The following is a 24,541-nucleotide window of genomic DNA, read 5'->3' as shown; positions in this document are numbered from 1 at the left end:
AACTTTGTAATGTGACTAAAGTGCATCTAATGTGGACTGATCCCATCTGGCCGATCCACTTACTGAGGCCAGTATCTGTGCTGATATGGATCCATATATCGGCTCATGGCATCTCTATATTACTGCTACACAATTGAAGCTGCAAAACTTGATTGAGCCCAGTCAGAAATATACGCTGGAAGAGTCAGCAAACATTTCATCTCTCAGCTGGGGATTAATACACATTTGGTGCTCTATTGTGTATTTGGGGTAGCAGGACAGCGTACGTGTGGTGAAATAACTACAACTCAGGTTGTTGACAGAACAATGCACTCAGTGGCTTGTTGATTCTTCTGTGCTTTAAAGCACTGACAGATATGATGATTTGATACTTGTTAGTAGGATCAATCCACTGTTGATTTTGGCCTTTTTGTTTGAAAATAAGGAAAATATAGTATATCACCAGATTTTTCCTTTAATATCCACGTCAAACAAAGAACTGTCAAGCAGTTACTGTAGAGCCTTCTACTAGCCTTTTTTACAGATGAACTCTGGACACTATCCAGACATTTTCCGGAGTTGCCCTTTAACACAACACTGTCCGTGTCAGACCTGTTTTCATGTACGGTTTCTCCGTTTGGTTGGGTGGAGCGTAGAGGAGGAGGACTTGTCAGTAATGATAACTGTTTTTGTGTTTGGACATATCAGCAATATCAAGGAACGAGTGGAAAGCAATATACAGGCAATTAGAAAAGAGCACAAAGCAGTTACCCTCCCTGCAACATCATCAACATTATCATCACACTCACTCGCTAACTAGTTTGCAATGAATTCTCCAGATAATGGCCTGCTCGACATGCTCACACACGAGCTCAATCAAACATTACACAGACTCTGTACTAGTTACCTGGGTTTAAGTCTGTTTAATGTCCGGGCTCCGATTCAAATATACAGCTCCCCCAAGTAATGTCCGGACCTATTTCAGGATAGCAGTGCATGTGTGAGAGTGACTACTGAAATGATTTATTTGCAAGGCTAACTCAACCATGGTTTCCAGATAAAATGTACCATTAATTGCTTTTCATTAAGTCAAAAGGATGCACAACCTTAAGCAATGGCAATCATCGGGATGAAAGAGTGCAAGAAGGAACATGTATGCTTATGCAGGAACTCCCTGAATTGTCTTGCATGCTTCCAAAGGGATCAAAGGTCAATATAAATATTTAATAAAAAGAAGCACCAGTGGAGCCAACAGGAATTCACTGAAACCATCTTGCCATCTCTGTGAACATGATCATTCAGCCACTGTTGTCATTTGTGTCTGCTCACTGCTCAGTATTCCTGCTTTAAAGCTCAGAAAGCGAGTTAGTGTCAGTCTCAATAACTATGCAGCAGACTGTGTGCTTCTCCAAAAGGGCCTGACCCCTCTGTCCTCCAGCTGAGGGACAGTTTGATGTTGTCTCAAACCACTGGGCCAATCTGCCACCCTGTGATGGCCAAAGTTGAATGATGGGGTTTGGGTTCGGTACAGAAACTGCTGACAATGAGATGCGACCCTGGGCAGTCTGCTTATTTGAAGCAGCTGGCTGGATGTGCGGCCCACAAAGAGAGGTAATGAGAAGACAAACAGTTCACCCACCAACACCATCCGCCTGGTTCAACCGCAACAGCTTCCTGGCTTCCCCCTCTCTGGCTTATCCTCCAGCCAGGTCCTCCACACTACCCCAGCCCAGGAAAAAATAGTCCTGGCTCCAATTTCACAATGTAATCAAAAGACTGGCCTTTGTGGGAGCGCCCAGAGGACAGGAGCCTGGCAGAGTGGAGGACAAGGAGGAGGAGGATCAAAGAAGGGGGATCAGGCATTAGTTTATGTAACCAAGGTCAGCTGGTGGAAAAACATAATAATCCTTGGCGAGGGCAAAAACAGTAAGAGCAAGAGGGATGAGGGTTGACAGAGGTAAGGGAAATATGAAAACAAACAGATAAAAGTCGCAGCGGGGAGGCCTCCATTTGCGTGGCCTGTGCTTCTGGTTTGGCGTGGGGAGCAATAATTGGGAGCAGCGGCTGACACTTTAAATAGCTGCAGAATGTGGTGGGATGCGGTTTGGGGGGAAGTGGACTTGACACCGCAGGAGGAGGAAACTGGATGGATCCCATGAGCCATTGTGTAATTCAGATGAATAGAAGGAAATAGTTAAAAAAGGTTTGAGTGATGACCCTCTTGACACATCTGGCTATTTTGGTGCACAAGAAATATCACTTATGATGATTATGTGAAAATAAAAATGAGTTAGGGCTACCATTTCTTTTGCTGTGTATAATTATTGCACACGCAGAAAAATAAGAATTTAGTTTCCTACCTGTGGAAGTTCAGTGCTCTTTTCCCGCCATTTCCAGTCCTTCCTTGCCTCCCATGAGGATTTGTCAAAACCTGGAGGAAGACAAGCAAGTTAGAAAATCCACCAAGCATTTTTACAGATTTCTTTCCTAAAAAGTCAAAAAGATGACATAAAGAACAACACAAACTGCCATTGCCAGAGACCATAATGTGGAAACAGATGATGATAGCAGGAGTCAGTGGCTGAAGAAATCTCCACTACTAGTGAACTTAAATCATTTGCAACACCTGCCATGTCTTCTTAATTCATGCTTTGCAGGTGAGGGCCCCTGTTCTTCATATGAGGCAACTCTTGTTCAGTACAACAACAAAGACCATGCTGAACACTGCGAGGCAAGAGCAGCCACAAAGTCACCTTTTCAAATCCAGACAAATGGCTGAGAAGAGAGCCTGGCACAGCATGGAACATGACACTCTGTAGCACTTTCATAAAACATACTCAAAGCTATAGTGAGGAATGGTTAGGAGAGGATTTAAGGATCATCAGGATTTAAGATACAATGAAAAATGTAGGACTGAGGTTTAAAATTTGCTATGAGAAGGTAAGTCTATCTTCTAGGGGCATCAAATTCCACTCTCTTGCTAGATATCCTTATCACTACCCGATTCCAAATAACACTGACAGAAATTCCCACTAGGAAAAGAGTATAAGAACCTGCCATATCTAACTGCGTCTGAAATCCATTACATTGCATGCGCAGTCTGGGGTTTTTCAACAGGTTTCTCAATTTTAATTAGTCTAGACAGCAAAAATCCAAATGAAAAGCAATTTTTGCAAATCAAACCAAACCACATTTGGAGGAGGTTGGAAATCAACTCATATCTAATTTCTACAGATGCGTCTCAGTCTGGACTATCTAAAAGCTCATGAACACAACTACATGGTCAAGTTCAGAGTGACAGAAGTGCATCAAAGCAGCTGAGCAGAATCCACGCTGCTACTAGCAGAGGGGTGGGGAAAACGACACAGAGAACAGTCCAAGCTGAGTAGACTTCATGATTGTTGGGAGAGTAAGATGATGGATCTCCTTTCTCATGCCTTCATCTTAGAAGGCTCTGTCCCCAGCGTACACACAATAATCTGCCTGGACACAATAATCTGCTCTGATCACAGTGCAGACAGTCTGTCTTTCAAATCTTATTTGAGAAACAAATCTGATTTGCCTGCAGTGAAAAATAGCAATAGTAGCATGAATTTTGAGCTTGGATTAAGATCATACCAGGCCGAATGTTGAACTTTTTCAACATTTGAATGGCTCAATTTATAAATATAAAATGACAGCCATAATTTGGATTATATTTAATACACAAAAATGTTGAACAGAATCACACTTCAATTCTACTAAACTGCTGTACTGTATAACCCCAAGCTCAAACAACCAAACTGCATGGGTCCAATTCTGAGAAACAGATGATCTGAAATTGAAACTAGATCCTTCTCAGCTTTTGAAACCCTAATAATTTCTCATCTCATGCTGTCCTTCACCACAGGTGTCCTTGAAGGTGTAAATGCAGTATCATTCTGTTGCCAGAGGAGATCCAAATGATAGTCATTGTCAAGGAATGTTACCTTAACTTGGAAGAAGTTTGGTCAAACCTGGAGTTTTTCCAATACACCCGCAGGTTTGTAAAAAAGTTTGCCTGCTGATCCTGCATCTACTACCTCTGCCCCTGGCTGAGACACGTTGGGTCTTGTTTTATGGCGATTCCCTCAGATGCGAAGCTGGCTCTGATGCAAGACTAACTAACTTATACATATATAGATCTCATTTATGTTTGACCCAGACTGTGGGGATAAGTCCTAAAGCTGAGCTGCAAGAAGACATGTTTGAAGATGACTGTGCAGAGAGCAGTTTGTTGGAATTGCAGACAAGACTGATGCGCTAATAGGATTGACGTGACAGGAACAGGAAGGATTGCGGTCTTTGCTCTAATGTTTGTTCACCTAAGGGAGTTTCCAATTCAAGGATTAAGGCTGACTTGTATCACACAATGGTTCATCAGGTTGGGCAAACAGGGTACAGATGGGTTATCAGAGGGCCCGGAGCACCTTCACTTAAAGAATGTTAGTGGATACGTTCAGCTTTTGGAGACTAGAGGCAGCGAAGCCATGTCCTCCAGCCAATAGCTCTTTTGACACCAGGCCAAATGAAGAAACCTTTTGTAAGAGCACTCACACAACAGCAGCCAGACACACGCTTTCATGTTAAGGGGACAACTTGAATCCGGATGCATTTAAGCCTTAAGCCTTTGTGGCCATGAAAAGGGACTGTGCCAAGTTCAGCCAGGCTTCCTATTGTTAGGAAATGTACAGTGACTCAACTGGTGACATGGTGTGCTCACTCACCCTTGCCAAAACTAGTGAGTCACAGGCCAAAAAAGGCAGGCACACCCCCCCTCCACAGCAAACTCTACACAGAGGGACATCAAACCCATGAGTCCTCTCATACACATCCACTGCTCCAAATGCACAGGGTTTTTTAGACAGCGCCGAGAGGGACCAAACTAAACACAAATCAGGTCAGATTAACATGGGAAAGAAAAATATCGCTGTCACAGCACAGCGGATGCAGGGGGTATATTTTCTGTAAACAGGAGGCACGTCCTTCAGAGTAACTAAAACCGTCACAAAAAGGATTCTCGTGAGAAAACAGACTTCAAAAAGAGGCCATTTCCAGGCATTATAAAATCCTAAATTTAGTCTGAGCTTTCACCCATGACTTGGCAACACTGGCAAATTTTGGTACACATGATAGCACCATAATGTTCATTTTTTTTTAACTGGATCCTTTATTTTGTCTGTTGGAGTTGGAACATGTACATATCCCAAACACATCAAAACAGCCAGCTCTTCACAAGAGGAAATGACACAGCGTCACTAAAACCAACAGTGCCACCATTCCTGAGGTTGTTAAGCTGTTGGCCTTAAAACTACCACTGACAGTGTGCCTTTGGCCATGGCCGCTCTGTAATTAAATACCAGAAATTTCAGCTTTTTTCCCTTTGCTCCTTGGAAAATATATACAGGGTCTAAATACAACTGCAGCCCTGCCCTCTCAAGCTCGTTGGCTCAGAGCTGATGCCATCCTGCTTCATTCCTCAACCCACATCTGTTCATTCAACCTCAGAATGAACAAAGGTTATACTAACAAATTCCACCAGAAATAAGGCAGAAAAGGCAGCCTTGGTGTCAAACTGAAGCTGAAATAGTGCTGTGGTTGAATTCCAGAGAGACAGAGGTAAATGTGCCACTGAATCCAAACAGCAGAAACCTTCCTTGGAAGGACTCTCCAGCAGTGTAAGCACACAAATTAATCTTTTAACTTTATAGTAAACTAATGTGAGACTGGGCATCTATCTCTAAGCCCTAATGAGATAGAGAATGAACGCTTTCCAGCGACAGCTCGGTCATTAAGTCTAATTGTGTTCTCACACTGAACATGACAAGCAGCATTCTGTTGCCATGGCCAATTTCATTCATTTGCAGGAAAGGATAAGCTCGTCATCGTAATCTGACAACACCACATGGCATGTGTGCCAGTTTCCCCAGCTCGCATTAGCAATGATTGATTTTTTTGTAAGTCAGTGGGGGAAAGGCACATAAGGGTCATCAGCTACACCTCATCTGCCTGCTTTAATTAACGCTTCTATCCATCCTCACAGTAGCTTTTTTTTATGTGACAAACATAACATCGCTTAAAGAGAGAAAGCTTCACATGTGTTGATTATTTCTTATCTATAGACAGACTCCCCCAATATAAGTTAAGCTAATTCTAATGCCTCAATCCCCATTCCTTTTTGCAAGCTCAGAAGAGTGCCGGCTCTAACGTTGATGAAGGTTCTCAGTCATCCAGGTCATGGTAATTCTAAGTGTTGTATCGTAGGCAACTGGACTTGTTTAAGTTTCCTGAAGACGTTTCACCTCTTATCCAAGAGGCTTCTTCAGTTCTAACTAACTGGAGGGGAGCTGCAGGCTTATAAACTCTGTGTGGGAGTGTCCTTAAAGAGTCGTTAAGAACACGTGTGAGCTCTGAGTTTCAGAGTCGTTAGGGCCACTTGTGGATTGTTGACCCAACCAGCCTTCATGTGGGTCGTTAGGGCTAGGTGAGCCCAAGTGTGAGCGGTTGTTAAGCTGTCTGGGGAGAGAACTTAGTATTGCATTGTGGGTGATAAGTAATGTCGTAGGCCACCTCCTCTGTTCAAAGACAGTTGTTCCAGTTTGACATAGATGGGTTTTTACTCCTCTTTCAACCATCTGACTTCCCTGGCCAAGATGTTTCAGTGTTTCCCCTGCTGTTGTATAGGGGGGGCGCCCCGCCCCCCCAACGGGACCCCGCACCCCCCCTGAAAGTCAAGTTAATTTCATTTATATCACCAAATCACAACAGAAGTAATTTCAGGTCACTTTTCCTATAGAACAGGTCTGGACAGTGTTCTTTTGATAAATAATGATGTTATTGATCTAATTTAAGCGAGGATATTTCATTTCATTTTCTTCATTGTCGCACATCTACGCTTCTCCTCCGCTCCCTGTTTTACAATTGGCGGAGCTTCGCACCGGCGTACACACAAACACATGAACACACACCTACAGACGCATCGACCCCCACTGCCTGAAAAACAGGCAAAAATATCCACGTTTTTTAAGCGCTTAATGATAAAGAGATGGATAAAGATAGATAGATAGATAGATAAGTAATTGTATCTGTTATTTGTACAAAAAAGAAAGATATTGCAAAAGTACTTGTAATTGTTGGAGAGAAAAGAGACCTAGGGGAAACGCTGCTGTTTACATTGTTGTCCTCAAAGGAATGATTTTTCTCCTTCAGATGTAAGTGGACAGCAGAGTCGACCCTTGTGTGTTGTACCATTTGTTTATGAAGAGGTTGTTTTGTCTCCCCAATGTACACATCTGTGCAGTCCTGGCTGCATTGAACAACATAAACTACATTACTCTGCCCTGGTGATACTATGAGCAAAGTTTCATGTTGTGTCGAGTCTTCTTAGTGTTTTAAAAATAGCGATGCTACCGCAATGTTGCCCCTAGCACGCAATTGAAAATTATTTTGACCCGAAAACGAAACTACGGTAAATCTTAAAAGTGGCTTTTTCGTCGTAATTATGCTTTTACGCGAAGGTTTGACTCGGGTACATTCACAAAAAAAGCCTAGGTTGCATTTTGGTGAGAGTTACACTTTAATGGATAATTGTTGCTCATAAACACTTTAGTCTTATTTTTGAAGTTTTTGCAATTAAAGTTACAATAACTTTTTTGCAATTGCTCAGATCTGGGAACATGGTGACATGGTGCTATAATGAAGTCCTACATGGACAGTTTGCTAAGATTGTCTAAGTCACTTTATTTGGAGGTGAAACAAAAAAATCAGCTCTCCTCAAATGTCAGCATTAATCTTTCATAGCACACAACTACAGTAAGTACAGCAGGTCAACGTTGTACCTGGATGTTGGTCTGTTATGATGGATGCTTGTAACAAAGGATTATACTTCTACTGTTTGCCTTTGTTTTCTATCCTGAATAAGTTTGCTTTGTATGATTGTCATGCCTCTTTACTTATTTTTTTTCCAAGTGTTGCTGTGTTTCCAAAACTCAGCAATTTACATGAAGAGTGCGATATTGCTATTGAAAAGTACACAATGACTACCAGTCTTACACAATAATAATGTCAACATGTTTAAAGCTGCTATAAGGAACTTTCATTTTGTGTTGATTCTGGTGGCCCCTGTGAACAAAATAGGTATGAGCACCATCCCCTCTGTTAATAAAGATCTTGATCCGGCACGTGTTCATTTGTTTGGAAAGCAATTCAAAGAAAGACGCAACATATTTTTAATAACATTTCTCTTTCGTAAACACAGCTGTTTGTAGGATGCATAGCGATGAGTTAATGTGTCAATTTATGGCTACACAAGATTAATAACTATAATATGAGGAAGGTGAAAAAAGTAAATTTTGTTTTAGTGCCGTTCATGAATCTAGGTTAGCCTACATGTAGCCTACAGCTAACAGATTCAGCTGTTCAGTGATGGTAATTTTGTTGACAAACCTAAAGTTCTCAAGATTCTCTACATGTCACTTATCTACAAAAGCTTACTGTTCTGGACACTAAATCTTCATTTTTAAGTTACAGGTTTGTTATTTTGCTTTAAAGTCCAGGGAATGTAACACTCATTGCCTTTTCAGACTCTGAGTCAATCTGATTTAGAGGCAGCAGACAGCAGAATTTTTGCGGCCAGAAGCCACCTACATTCAATTTGCTGAAGATGATGTCATGCTTAAATTATCAACAACAACCAGAGAAATATTCACCTACACCACAGACGGCTTTGTTGCAAATATTCCTGTTGAAATTCACGCAAAGTAGAGCAATAAATGCAGTGTTGCTTGATTGTTTTCAGATGACGCTCAATAACAGCTTGGATATGCAGCAGCAGAGCCCAGGGGCAATCAATGAGGATATCCCTGAATGCCACTGTGCCAAACCCATGAGGCCCATAGTGTTTAGTCCAGTTGTTCAGCAGCCCAGACACCTTGCACAAAATTAGGACTTATCAGTTTGACAGAGCAGTGTCGGTGGCTCATTTGTAGAAGGAAAAGAGGTTGAACGTTTTCCTATTTGACATTATATGATTAGAACATAATACTGAAATTATGAAACAGTTCCTGTTCTGTATATCCGCCCACAGATGACTTGCATCTTAATCTGTCTGATTTAGAAACACAGAGCCAGGCTGGCGCCTAATTCACAGAGGGCATGGTTGTTTCATTTTCATTTCTTTAAATTATGGGAAGAAAATCATATCACGTACATACAGTATTTCCACAACATTCAATTAGCAAAGGCAGCCAGCCACTGCAGCACCGCCACCAACACTCCAACAGGATTTCAACATTTCAAATTTGATGAAAGAGTCACTTCTATTTGTGTGAAAGGGAGGCTCCACACTGTCCACAGTGTTACAAACACAAGACTGTTGAGGAGCTGAAGCAAAGTTGCAAATCAGAGTGACATGAAGCGATGGTGAAGCAGGCCTGAAGGTAGAAAATGGCAGTAAAATGGCTGTAAATGGCAGTCAGTGGTTCGTCTTTATAGATATATAAACAGTCATGTAGTATCCTCCGTGTCCAGTTCAACAGCTGTGCACTGAAATGACTTTATTTTATATGAGACTAAATGTTTCAATTTCAAAGTGAAGGCTATTTTAATTTAGATTGTAAGTGTTAAAGTGGTGATACTTTTATCGTCAACAAATCCAACATGCAAACCCAACTGTGAGCTGATCCTACTAACAAGTATTGTGTGTGTGTGCACAGTCATTCCTGTGTGCCATAGAGCTCCATTTGTCAAATAGCCACTGTACTTTATTTAGACTCCATCCCACATACACCGTCCTGCTGCTGGAAATACTCACTACCATACTCACAAATGCGAATTAGTTCACAGCCCAAAAAAGTTCCTAACAAATGCACTCTTCCTGTTCGAGTAGTGTTTAATAAACCCTACAGTGACCAGCTTTTTAAAGAAATTATTGTGTTTATCTTCTGGAGGAAACTATAAATCTGTTGTTGTGATTTTAAAATTTTGAGTGCCACGGGGCCAGGGTGGGGCCAGGTGTTCTTGTATAAATTGCACTCACTCATAGGTACCAGGCACCTAAATACGCCTGACTTTTTCAGTAAGATCCATGCATAATTCCCTGAGAAATTAATGAAAAACGTGCAATGCTAAAGAAAGTGAGAGAAAAAATTCCTGGATCCATCCACTGATTATTCTGGACCAGGACCCATCCTCCATCCAAGTTTTGGGGAAATCTACTTAGTAGTTTTTGTGTAATCTTGCTGACAAACCAACCAACCAACAAACAAATGGAATCAGCGGAAAGCGTCACTTCCCTAGCGGAGGTAATTACAGAAATATATTGAAAAATATCACGAATGCTAATTTCACTCAGGACTGATTTTAAGCTAAGGATTTTTGCATCAAATTCCATAAAAAGATTTAAAAAGCAAATATTCACAAGATTAGAGTCTGTACAACAGCAACACTAATGAGTATGAGTTCTCAATGAGGCCATTGCCTTTCGATTGCCTTCTACTATGCAGGGTATCAGGTCATGGGGTCATTATAGTAATCAGTTTGTTGTCCATGATCAATAAGCAGCAGACTGAACATGTGTAATCAATAAGGGCCCAGAGAGAGCATTTTTATTTAACATCCCAGTCTGTTCAGTTTTGCTCATCTGCAAACATTCTCTATCTCCCATGACACCCATTTCCATTAAGACCATTTCTTACTTTGATAGTGACACCATTTGCACCTGGTAATAAAATGTGATCATTTATCCAGATACAGATAACCCAGATGAGGAAAAAATGCATGTTAATGCAAAGTGTAAATGATCCAGCTTGCATTGTGTTCAGATCTTGGTAGGAGTAAATGTAATCTGTTCATGCAAGCTTTTCCCTACACAATATAACACTGATACAGATATTTGTTCTCTCCTTATTTGGAGAGCAAGTGAAATTTAGAGGGTGAGAAAGTTAGGAAGCTAAAAGAGATGCACCAGTAATAACTTGTTAAACGTCTATTCTGCACAATGAAAATGCCAAAGAATGCATTATTCAACTGAACCATTGGTGCCAACCTGAAAACAAAACATTCCGCGATTAATCATCTGTTCAATCCACTTTAACAATACATGCGTGCTTGTTGTTGCTGCGCAACATATTCGTGTCACACAAAACCTGATTCCATGATCAATGTGATTGCATATGTATTTCCAGTGACGTGGCTACAAAATGGTAAAAACCAAAGCGACGTTGGACTTCTTATTCCTCTTCTGTGGCAGTGAACACAACACACAGCCTTTCAGTAACTATTGAGACTGCAAACTGAGCTCATCTACACACTTCATGGCTGACTAACTACTTATTCCTAATAGCAACAACATTTCTGTGACTGCAGTGAGAGGATAGGAACCCGATTTAGGGCCGATACCAACACTATTCTATTAAAATATTTATACACAGAATGTATTCATAAACACAGAATTTTTATTTGCAATTATGCCTTAAATGTGGTCATCAAACACTGGTGACAAACACATGTATGTAATAGAAGCAGGATATTACACTGTACAGTTTAACAATACGCTTAATTGTCGAAAATCAGGGCCACGAAACAGTCAACCTCACTAGGAAATTAATATTCATAAAATAACCCAAGAATCTTTTCCAGGCCAATATATCGATCAGGCTCTAGTTAAGATGTATTTGAAGATCAAAGTATTTGTATTAGGATTGTATTCTTTACATACATTTTTAAGTATAAAAATGCTGTGAAATAAAATTTTGTTTGTTGTGTTTTCCCTCCTCTATTTCATTTAAATACAGTATGCTAGGAGGCTGCACTGCTGAGGGTTCAACTGTATGCACAGTTGGCAGGGGACATCATTTGTTGCGGCCAGCCAGGTCTTTTGTTAACTTTTAGTTTAGTCAAACTGAGCTGCGCTGATTTGCTTTAACATTACCAGTTTTACGTCTCCACCTAAATTCAATACTCATGTCTGTGCAGGAAACCTGAGAGAAAGACATTTTTTAAAGTCTGTGTGTTCAGCTCTCAGTAATTTTGTAGCGTCTAACTGAATCTCTTTAGTTTCTCTGTCCTGTTTGTACTTTGAAACATCTGCTGAATTTTACTGTTTTGTCGTGTTGCTTTCAGCTGTTTTCAGCTGCGTCATAATAAAAGCTTTTAAATGACTAAATAACAGGGGGGCTTTTATTGTGAAGAAGTTATAGGAAATTAAATGTGTTTGTAACTGGATTAGTGGAGCCACTTTGTTAGCCTTAGTTAGATTTAATTAGATTCTTAGATAGTACTGCAGGTATCGAGACAAGCGCGTCATTGTTCATTGTTCATCGTCATCGCCGGGCTGCCACACCGAGTCAAACCGAGCCAGGCCGGTAGATGTGACGGAAACATGGCATAAGTCTTGTATCCTGTGTTACTTGGTCTACAATGTTAAATCATCATCACAGTCATTTGAACTGAAAACATCATAAACATTTAAACTAAATAATACCTCATATTCTATCTATCTATGTTTACCCCCTGAGCTAAAACACAATAGACCTGTGATCACAATAGTAAACAATGTGCAGATGTCTGTAACATTAGCTCATTCTCAAACAAATGAAAGTTAAGACACATAATTAACAATCAGTCTGCTACTCCAGTGGAAAAAATGTCTAATGTGTTCCTGTAAAACACAGCAATAATGTCCTAACAGGAGGGGTAGTTTGTGCTGTAAATCTTTTACGGCTGCCCTCGCTGATCATCGCACCAGCTAAGGAACACATGAAGTAAACCACCAACACTTTTACTGCCCTGCTCTTTGTCTACATAAAGACAAACTAAATGAGGGGAGGCCAAGTTGGCTAAACTTTAAGGATGCAAAAGAGTGTTTTATGTTTATTTCAGCCAATAATAATTTTTTAAAATTTTACTGCAGCAGCGCCATTTGTTTGGTTTCTACTGTTGCCTGTAGACACAGTTTTATTACCTCTACTGATTTATGGATCACTAAACACTACACTGTTTCCAGATGTCTGCAATAACCAAAGGAAATGCAAACAAATATATCAAATTGCATTATAATAGTCGGTATTGTGGCGGAAAGTTTTATTGATTCATTGAATCAATGAATTCTTGTCCGATAAATGTTACAACATCAGAAAATATCAAAATGGCCTTTCTATGTTCACATTTTTTTGTATACAAAAATACCTCTTTACATCATGTCAATATATTGTGACCACAACAGTCCACTGTACATCTCTACCAGACCTGGGGAGTCTGGTCTATCAGCAGGAACCCTGTAGGTCCAAGGACTTGTTGTGTTCACATTTTAATGGAAGGAATGTTAATGGTAGACAGCCTGAGATGGTGTACTGTCAACCAGATAGCACAGGAGGAGGAAAACGTTTGAAAGAAATTAATAATTGCAATCAAGGATTCCTTCAGGATTCAAATTACATTGAAGAGGATTTTGTTATTCAGTGCTGCCTGTAAGTCATTTGTGACAGGCTGTGCAACTTTTGTGTGTTAACAGTGGGCTGATATTTCATATATTTACATCATTATCTAAAGAATGTTTTGTTGACAAAAAATACAGAGTGTTAATGATACATAATTTATCATGTTAATCAATTATTTAATACAATCTTTCTAATGTAAAAAGCTGCTCGTGTGGCTGACTGGTGGCCACTACAGGTGTGAATCTTCACTGGCCTCACAATTCGAATGACCCAATTCCATTACGACAGAGCTCCCTGCATGAAGGTGTGTCTTTAACTGATGCAGCATTTGTCTTGGGAAGAGGTTAATGGAGAAGCTGTAATTCATAAAATTCCTCCAGTAGTATTATCTGTGAATCACTGTTAACAAAACTCTGTTGTGGTTCCTATAAATTGTTTACAATAGAAGTTATTTAGTTATTTAAAAGCTTTTGTGAGGAAGCAGCAAAATCATATTTTTCTACAAAGTGAAGCAGCAAGCAGAGAGATACAACAGTTTGATGTAGACAATCTGGACATGCAACTTCCACATTATCTTGTGTGCACTCTTGAGTTACATGAAGTAAGGAGGTGGGGCGAACAATACACCAACACATACACACTCAAATCCCCCCTCAAGAGTGCTCCATAACCCTGGAAACAGAGGCCTGGTTCATTTGCAGCCAGATTAGGGCTACTGAGGTGGAGCGGGTGGAAAAGATTATTCTTGTAGGCAAAAAAAAAAACAACCTTAAGCTCTCCATTAATAACATGAAGAGAGTGTTATTTATGAAAACTGTCCCAAGGCTCATTGGTACACACACACACACACACGCACACACATACATAAGTCTAGTATGTTGTAAGCTGAGCTATTACATTACACCAATTTGTGTCAGCCAAGTCGGCAGACACACAGCATATATTCTGGACTGTGAATTAGTCGCACAGTGTGGTTCTGGTTTTATTTACCAGGATTACAGCACAGTAAATGAGGAATGGTACCAAAATTTCAGCTCATCTTAAGGAATGCCTGAATCAAAGCCTTGTAAATCCAGCACAGTGAGGGCAACAGAGAAGCCTGTATACTGCGACACTGTGTGCCACAGCTCAGCTTACCAGCAAGTGGCAAAGGTTGCCAGGAAACACTGTGGGCCCACAGGGTGTTCACATTCACACACACATGCACTCACACATTCATACAAACATTTCAACATGAGTCTGAGTACTTCTGTGCTGTTAAAATGTTCAGTGGGACAAAAAAGTCCAGTTGAGGGAGTATCATGTCAAAGCAAGGATTACGGAGCCCCGTGACCCCTGACCCCTGTGGGAGTGTGAACCAACAGTAAGTGTCACGGTAAGAAGACATGATAGGCAGGTTGTAAAAATACTGCTCTGCTGAGGCAACATGTCTACCGTCTGTACATGACAAGGAAGTGACACTTAACATGACATAAGGTTACCAGTAGCTCATGAAAAAAGCAATGATAACAAAGAGTTATGATGACTGTTCAGATAATTAACTCACTCATTTATCAAGTTAAATATGTCTCACATTCACTGCTCATGCCTTCTTGGATGTGAAGACCTGCTGCTTTTCTCCATTTTATACCACAGCAAACTGAATAGAATACTTTTAGATGAACAAATCCTAACTCAGTGTCCACTGACAACAGCATCTCATCATTATTGGAAAGAATTGAATACTTTCTGTTTTTAGTTGAAAAAAATGTGCAACTTGATCTTTCTTAACAAAAATGAAAATTCAGTGTTGCAGCATTCTCCTAAACAACTAAAGTAGAAGGGTCTTGTTTTAAAACGTTAAGAAACTTCTGAAAAAAACAAAAAAACAAAACAAAAACAGAACGTAAAATGAATCCATATAGCCTGTCCAATATAATCCGAGTCTCCAGAAGCCCTGGGTCCCCAATTTGATTTGAAAAGATGTAGTCTTCACTGTAGGTGGTAAGCTCAAAGTGTTAGCAAGCAACCCATCTGTACAAGCTTGACCGTGTGTCAGCGGTGTAAATAACGTCTTTTCAAATCAGTTTGGTATCTCAGGGCTTCTGGAGACTTGGATTACACTGGACGAGCTGTATGGAGCTGTTTTATGGTTTGTTTTTTCAGTAGGTTTTTCCGTTTTAAAACAAGTCCCCATCTACTTAAGTTGTTTAGGAGAATGCTGCAACACTGTTTTGCTGTGAAGCTCCAGAAATGTTTTGTGGACTATGAAACTTCACCTGACTTTTCATCAGCATGGGGTGAGCCAGATAATGACTGAATTTAATTTTTTGTTTGCAGGGATTTGAATAATTAACTATTAAAGGAAAAATTCAAAGCTAAGGCAGGACTAAATGCTTTTCTGAGATGCAATTCTAAATTGAAGTGATTCTGACTCTTTTAACTACCAATTTTATTGTTTTTGCTTTTACATAACCCACCACTAGCTGGAAAAATGTAGTTAATGTGTTGGTATGAGACCATTGTAAAGCTCAGTGTATCATTTCAAAGGGCGTGGCCTCTTTTCAACCAGGAACAGTGATGTTCAGCCTACATACCTTAAGCTAGGTAGTTTGAGACGACCCAGGAACATTGTTCTGTGGTCCACCAGCAGCCGGCCAAGGTCCTGAACCTTTAACATGCCTGTCCAACATTCGTCTTTGGCTTTCCATAGCAACCCCCCCTTTTCCCAGGATAGAGAGTCCCTCCCCCCTCGGCACTTAAAGGGAGTTTGGGGGGGTCAATTTAGGGGGAGCTGTCTTAAGAAAAGGGCGTTTCTGGGGAAACTGAGCGCTCACTGTTCTCCAAGCGCTTTCATGGTTGCCACTTGGCAACAGTTGACTGTCGGTATTTCAAAACGCTGGTTTTCACGCTTGCCTGCGTGCCACAAAAAGCCACACACACACTAATATGAAGTGAGGAAAAAAGCCGGCTAGTGTCACCACAGCAGATGCCTCTTGCATTGTTGCCTCTGAAGTCAAAAACCAATCCTAGCTGCCTGACGTCATGTCAATGATATTCAATTTCAAGCACGCTCGAAGTCCATTCATTTCAAATCATAAGCCGGGATGAATGGCCACCTGTCTGTCTACAGCCATGCAATGCAAAGAACAATTCAGCATGAGCAAAAGCAATTTCACACAGATTACGAGTCCCTAAATCTGCCCAGAAATCTCGAAGTTTCAGAATTAAAATGTTCCCACAAACCCTTGTTGACTTTCACAGTAACTTCACAAAGTTTATGTTCAAAAGAGTTGTTTGGATGCCGAAGCATGGACGCTCATGGTTATCTTCCAGATGGTGGACACTCCTCCTCGGTCACACCCACTCACCTGTCCTTCCTCTGAGGAGACGGAGAAGGACTCTGCAGTAAACACCAGCTGTTTTCTAACTGACAGACAGGGGAGGAGACACACATCATCCTCTCCCTCTCCTCCCCCTGCCTCCTCTCTGCTCGAGGTATGCCTTCACCTCTCTAACCCCCACTTTTTCCTCACAATCCCCCTCTCTGGTTGGCTGGTCTTTTCAGCTTCCTCTTCAACAAAAGAAACAAAGGAGGCAGGGCCACTTTCCCTGTTTCCCCCACTGCAGAGAGAAGGAGAAGGGGATACAAGATCTGCAGACCACCCTTCCAACGCTTCACAGACCAAGCACAGCAGAAAGCGTGTGCAAGCAAAATTCTTACACCAAACATGCAAAAAAAACATGCAGACAATCAAACTAGGATCTGTGTAGGGTGTTCACCGGAAATTTGCAGGTGCACAGTAACAGAAGTGCTTATTTTAGTTACAGCTAAGCTGTTTACACATTGTGGATCAGTTTTCCACAAATTAAGGCATGTGCAGTTCGAAGCGTTGGAAAAAGTGAGTGAGTGAGTATGTATGTTTGTATCTTTGGAGAGAAGATGTTTTTGTCTGGTGGGGCTATATTGGCTGCTATTCAGATTAAACCATTTTCAAGTGAAAAGTAAATGAAACCCTCCGCTTCACGTTGGGGTTTCATTCATCCTGTCCGGATTTATTTCTCCATAACAACCTCTCGCCCGGTCACTACTCAACTGTTTTGCTAACCCTCCTCTTGGTCTTGTCCATTTGTTCTCAACGAAGCCTTTGCTAAATCAACATGATGGATTATCATATATGCGTTATGATGTGTGTATTTGTGTGTCATATCTGCCATAAACAAGAGATTACGGTTTACGGGCACGTTTGTGTCGCGGTCTGGTGCTACTCAGACAACAGCTGGAACACAGCTGGTCCGAGGCTCATGCAGGTTTAGTTTTCAGTCACAATGTGGAAGCGATCGTTGTGATTAAAGCTGACGGCAGCATCTGTTAGTCTATTGGCCCTCAATAACTTTTAGAAGTGGCTAACTTAGCTGTTGATAAGTAGTAACTGATTACGTAGCTGTAATGTGTAACGTAGCTGTAACATGCTAATGACGTTACGCTAGCTTGGCTGTGGAGCTTAGCTGTGGACATTGTAATGACTTACAAGATTTACGTGAGTTTCAGCGTGCATTGTAATAACTTTACCTGTGAATCTGACATCGTTACTCCGCATTCAAAGCTGGCACTATATTTGGTTTCTGCCGGCCGGCTTGTTGCTCTTGGTGCTTGTTGCGGGAGGGGGTGTGTCGCGGGAGGCTCCGAGGGGAGAGCGATACGAGCCCGGAGGGGAGGGATTAAGGAGCACAGAGGGGAGGGGTGTGTGTGTGTGTGGGGGGGGGTGCTTTTTTCAAATCTTTCTCAGATCGTAGACCAGAGCTTTAAAGGTTTTGATACTTCACTGTGAGGTCAATGTACAACGTGATATAGTTTTTACTTGGCCTTCCCATACTGATCAAGCATTTTATATCATTGCAGATGTGATGTTCCACAAGCTCCCTTAGCTTTTTTAGTCGAAAAAATAAACAAAATAAGCTAACAAAATGTCAAGCAAGGAAAAATTCTTAAGACTGTTTTCCTTATTAAGAAGAAAAACACAACTGTACACCTTGTTTACTCATTATAAAACATTCACAAAAACTCAATAAAACTCACCAAAACAGTTGTCTTTGAAGTGTTCCAACTATCACCAGCTTTAGTTTTGTGGTTGAAATAAACCCTTAACACCCTGAGTTAAATGTGAAATACAATACAATCATTTCCTGAAAAATATCAGGCAATATCACCCAAAAAAGCCAACTAGCAATGGACTCAACATCATTGGCTGATGTATGATTATATACCAACAGCCCAACCTGAAACTTAGAATGAAAGCAGAGCTTACAGCTAAGATTGAAAACCAGAGAGATAAAAACAATTTCAGCATTAAATACTCTTACACTAATAGATATCATAGTCCATAATGTAGCTGTTTTTATACTTGCTGCTGATAGTGCTGCTGTTATGATTTAATTTGATGTTGTTATCTCGTCATGTCCTTGTCCATCTCTCTCAAGACAACATTAAGCATTAGTACATTTAAGAAGTTCGGTTTTGATCTCTCTGGCAAATGTACAGTATTAAAAGCCTGTTGAACAATACAGCGAGTATGCACACAAGAAAAATTACTATCAGATTTAGGTTGGGCTACATTTACAACAGTGGAGAGGTTTAAAGAGTAGAGAGTAGATGAATTAATGTCCTCAAGTGAAGGACCTCACAAGTACAGAGGAACAGCAGTATGTATGTCTGTGTGTGTTCAGTAATCCCTCCAACCTCACCTACCCCAGGTGGAGGTCTCATCTTCTCATGTCCAGTGCAGTGACAAAGCCCTTCTCATCTATGTCACCCAATCTTACTAGCCGGGCCTCTTTCTCTGGGGGCCTTTGGTAGCTTCAGCTTGACAGAAAGATGGGAAATGATACCGGAGCATGCATAGGTATGCATGAACACAGGCACAAGGGAATACTGAGAAAATGAGAGCTGTGGAAATGCTGTGGTATGAAATTGCTTGAATTTTGGAGGAGAGACTGATGTATGGATGTTGAAGAGTGATCCGAGTGACAGACAGCATGTATGATGGACATGAGGAACAGGGCAGGTCCTGCAGGATTCCTTTCGATAGAAGAGAGGGGTGAAGTGACAGGAGCCACACCACTTTGCGACAATAATTTTTAAGAGATCAAAATGAGCGAAATTCTCAATTATTCAAGTCCCTTTCACACCGCCTGTTAAAGTTGGGAATATTGAGCGTTATTTCGCCTCATAATCTGCATAAAAGTTGAAGAGGCAGAATGGCGGGACAGTTTCGTTCCGCCTCTGATCCGCCAGCGGAGGTAGTAACAGAGCCGCAACAGAGGCGAATCGATGTCTGTGTGAAAGTCTAATCTGGCAGGGCAGAAAAGGGGTGTGTCTGATGCTTCAACCCAGTAAAGCAACATCACAAGACTGGATTCAGATCAGAAAACGCAGGTTTTTCCATTCATTTTAATGAGGGTAGTCAGTTTTTGGCTGCAGCAGTGCTGGCCACAGGGGGTTCCGAAAAAAAAAACGAAAGAAAACGCAGCCAGCTGTGGGGAAAAAATTTGAAACACTCAACTTTTGTAGAAATGCTGTCCGACGTCTGGTTGTGATGGCCAATCATGTAAGCTGCTAATCAAACCACAGTGGATTGAATCTGTATTCACTCAGTTTAACATTATACACCAGTTTAAAACACATCTGTGGATGCAGACGATCACTGGAGTACCAGCATGATTAACCTACTGTGACAGTGGCATGACAGCCAGTCAGATCAGAGTAGAACAGGTCAGTAGCGGGCCATGTTAGCATGGCTAGATGCAACAGAGGGAAGAGGGGGTGGTAAAAGTTCACAACACACACGGGCCATGCAGTGACACCCCTACACAGCCGCAGGGTGGTTATGCCACACTGCTGGATTTGGTCTGAATTTACACTAATGTGGAAGCAGGTAGTTTCTTTGGCATCTTATGAGGAAAAAAAAACTGCAGAATGTATATGTGGAAAAGTCACCGTCACCCTGTCTGTCCTATTGCTTCGTCGTGGCACTTCCGCCCAGTAAATAGTGGACCCTGTCTGGCTCTCACTCGTTGAGAGGGATGCTGTTTTCAGGGGGGAAATTCACTGAAGGCTCCCGACTGAAGGTCGGAGGGCTGAAGGGGACAGATGCTGTTTTTCAGGCGGAAGTGTGATGAAGAGTCGGTAGGACTCTCGGAAGGTTGAAGTGTGGGACATTCTCTTTTATTTGATGAGTGAAGGATCTGTTTAGTTGCCAGACTGTAATTGCATCAGACTGTCACACTCCTGTCCCACGCTGCCGGCTTATCCATTCACAGACGTCATCTCGCTTCTGTTGCTGCTCTGTTACTCCCTCCTCTGACGGATCAGAGGAAGAACAAAACTGTCCCCCCATTCCGCCTCTGTAACTTTTAACACAGACGCCGAGGTGGAATATCGGTGCAAGATTCCCACCTAGAAAAGGCAGTGTAAAAGGAGCTTACAAACAATGTAAGGGAAACATGGGAACATGGGAGCGATGGGAAACATAGAACCAGCGGGTTTAATCAAAATTGGTTGGTGGACCCAAAATTCAGCGGGTGGCTGTACCTGACCAATTACTATGTGAAAATATTAACAATATTAAGTGCGCTAATTTCACAGTGGTTTAGTAGTAAAACGCCGCTATAAAAATTCAGCGTAAGATAAGCTATGGCGGTAGCTGTTTTAATAAAGTCAAAGTTTCGGTTTTAGGTATGTTTTGCCGTGTCTGTCGCAGCCACCGCCAGCAGCCAACGCAGGGATCCTCGACCAGAGCTTTTATTGAAGCTCCTTGCACTACTTATAGGCAAGATGTGCTAAACGCTCATGTTGGGTCTCTCCACATTTGCACCAGCATCAATATGGCAGCAAGCAGAAGCACATATAAACAATGCCACATTGTTTCAAATGTAAATATATGTCACTGATTATAATGAAATATCTATTATGAAATATCCAATAGTTAGCTTGCACTGTTTTCATGTTGTAGGCTTGTCAATCGCTGCAGCATTCGAGCCAGTGATTAATATGGAGCATGAAGCCAGAATTGGTGGTTTAAAATGCCTTTACTGGCTCCTAAAGCACGTGTTGAACAGTACTTCAAGAGTGGTGCTTTTGTGAAACTATCGTTGGTGCTTAAATATTGTCAATAAATATCTTATAATAACACCTGATTACATTGATTATTACAGTCACTTTTTCAAATTGCCAGTCAACTTTTAACATTGATTTAATGCAAGGCAGTATGGAACCACTCTAAATTCTACTGCGTCATGAATCTGTTACCTATAGGGCACTGCCACCAGTCAGTTGCTGGCCTGTATCAGGCCCCTGTCACAAAAAAAAACATGCTTCGCCGGCGGTGAGCCGCCCTTCCAACCTACTACCAGGCGTAGCAAGTTTTCTGGGGGAAACCCTGCACTTTGCATAACAACCTCTGCCTGTCAGTGACAAAACAAGCACTTTTCATGGACATTAACAGTTGAGAGTTGCCCCAAAGGATTACGATGCAGCCATTGCAGCCCTGTTGCAGCTGCCAGCTGAGGCGATCTACTGGACCACTTTCAAAACATTTGGTAAGTATAAATCATTTAAACACCACAGCATGTAAATAAAGGGCCAAGGTTGAAAAATACTGGAATTTCCCTTTAAGTTGCATACAGGTGTACGGAATGCTGCAGAGAGATAGCAGGTTCCTGTTTCTAATAAATAAATGATGTGTTATCAGATCTGTCCATAGGCTTGTGCTTTAAACAGTATTGGAGGCATTTCTATAACTGCACAACATCCCTAAATTTTACCAACATGAGTTTTGGTAACCTACCAACCCTAAACATTTAGAGTTCTTCATTCTGATTCATGTTCAGTTAAATGTCTGACATCCAAATCCCTTCAGCATCACATATGTCAGTGATATCTGTGAGTAAAGAGTTCTTTTATGGTCTCAGTCAGTCCAATTCAAGCTCAGGAGGCTGACTGTGCCTGGTCAAACCATCACATCACATGTACTCCTGGTTCAACAGTAGCCCCATTGACACTGCCCTTTCAGTGCGGACCGATTCTCCGCATCGCCGTCTGTGTGAAAGTTACAGAAGCAGAGAGGGGGGACAGTGTTGCTCCGGCTCTGATGCGCCTCCAGAGGTAGTATCAGAGCCGCAGCAGAGGCGAGCCAGTGTCTGTGTGAATGGAAAAGCTGGCAGCGTGGAACAGGGGTGTGTCGGTCTGATGGTGTTCACAGTTTGATAACTAAACAATCCTTCACTCATCAAATAAAAGAGAAATGTCCCACACTTCAACCCTCAAAGCAACGTTACAGGACCAGACAACAGTAATGTGGTTACTGGTAGTGTCTTTGGCATCTTATATGAGGAAAAAAATACTGCATCCATAGATGGAAAAGCCTCTGTCATCCTGTCTGTCCTACTGACTCTTCATCACAGTTCTGCCTGGAAAACAGCGTCTGTCCCCGGCCGCAGAGCCAGGCAGCTCCCACAGTTGAATGACGTGATTATGTGACGCGATTCCGAGCAAAATTTATGTAATTTAGAGCAAAAAATTTAACTTTGTCATTTTCCAGGATGCATGGTGGGCCAGGATCTCAATCACAACACATTATAACTGCATCCATATTATTATAAACAGTCGGCCGATACATTTTTAGATTAAGGTGGAAAAAACACACAGATGTCAACGTCATGATGTGAACCGTCATGCCTCTTTTGGTTCTGCAGCTCTGCAGCGATAATGCAGAGTCTCTGTGTGAAAAGGGCTAGTGACCTTAGGCAAACACACTAGCTTCATTCATGACAGAACAATTGTAGAGTGCACGCGCGCGCGCGCGCACACACACACACACACACACACACACACAAGCTGCACGTGGCGGAGGCATGCAGTGAACCATGAGGAGTTAATAATTCACACTCTTACAGAGCACTTGCTGCTTCAAAGGGATTTCACCACTCAAATCTATTTTACAATCCACAGCACTGCATGTATCTGGGTCTCCATTTACATATCTGCATAATGAACAGGCTATTCTGTCTAATTAAATCCTCTGAGAATCCTGAGGAGCATTATCACTGTTATTGTTATCAAAGAAAATCCTCAACCCCCCCAAAAATCAAGGCTTTGCTGATTCAGATAATGGGCAAGGAAAGACAGAAGCTTCATCCTGTCCAGCCCAGGGCTAACAGTTGTAATGTTCACCAAAAGCAATATGCAGAGAGATGCTAGTCCAAATGTGTCTACCAGTAAGAGAGCAGCCAGTCAAGTCTGCATCTCCAGGCGCAGCAGCTCCCCTCACACAGGAGGAGAAACCATCAGCTATTCATTGTCGTGACCTTAGGGGAGTTTCTTAATCAGTCAGAAACTTTACATCAATATGCAAAAAACTAAATCTCCCCCTCTGAGTTGTCTTTTTACTTTCATCTCAATGTTTACAAATGTGCATAATCACTGCATGAATATGTTATGAAACTCCACTACAGCACAGAACAAATCTACAGCATACCACAGAGCATGAAACTACCAATCTCATTTAAGAATGCATTAAAACATCTTCAAGTAATCTTCCACACTACACAGACACTTTGAGTATACATACTGTACCGTACTATACTCATACTACTACTATACTACTCTTCACTCTGGGTTTGCACCACCAGCATATTGTCCCTAATCTTGGTGCATCTGTTGGCTGACAAAGCCCCATTAAACAGCCAGAGCACTCTGATAAGGTTACTGACTTAATGCTCAGTGACATAATTAAATTGAGTATTTAATCTGGCCATGGGAGCAGAGGAGCCCTCGACCCCTGCTGGGCAAGCTGAGCATTCAAATGTCGAGTCTCGGCTGCCCTTCCAAATAACTTCTTTCGTTCTTTTATCCCCTTTAGGGTGATTGAGCTCTTTAAGACAAGACAAAAACTGGTTGCAGTGAATGTTCACTTCATAGATTTCCTGCCAGCTGTCTTCCCCTGTTGGTTACAATCCATACGAGTCATTAAAAAAATAGAATGAATTGAGATTCAAAACTAAGGTGTAGAAGCTGGAGTATGCTTCAAAAGTAAAACACACGTTTGCACAGATTGTCTTCCGACCTTGTG

At 41.6% G+C, this 24,541-nt stretch overlaps 1 protein-coding gene across 1 annotated transcript in view; it reads right to left on the bottom strand.

The window, feature by feature from the left end:
- The window catches only part of plxnb1b (plexin b1b), a gene marked incomplete at its 3' end in the record, with an annotated part of 119,528 nt that overhangs the window by 86,280 nt on the left and 8,707 nt on the right, over window positions 1-24,541 (bottom strand). Inside the window, exon 2 of the mRNA XM_084348874.1 lies at window positions 2,340-2,410. The remainder of the gene's footprint in view (window positions 1-2,339; window positions 2,411-24,541) is intronic.

Source organism: Pagrus pagrus, assembly GCF_965226575.1.
Source record: "Pagrus pagrus genome assembly, chromosome: 3".
NCBI classification, from domain to species: Eukaryota; Metazoa; Chordata; class Actinopteri; order Spariformes; family Sparidae; genus Pagrus; species Pagrus pagrus.
This window is presented reverse-complemented; position numbering and strand designations above follow the sequence as displayed.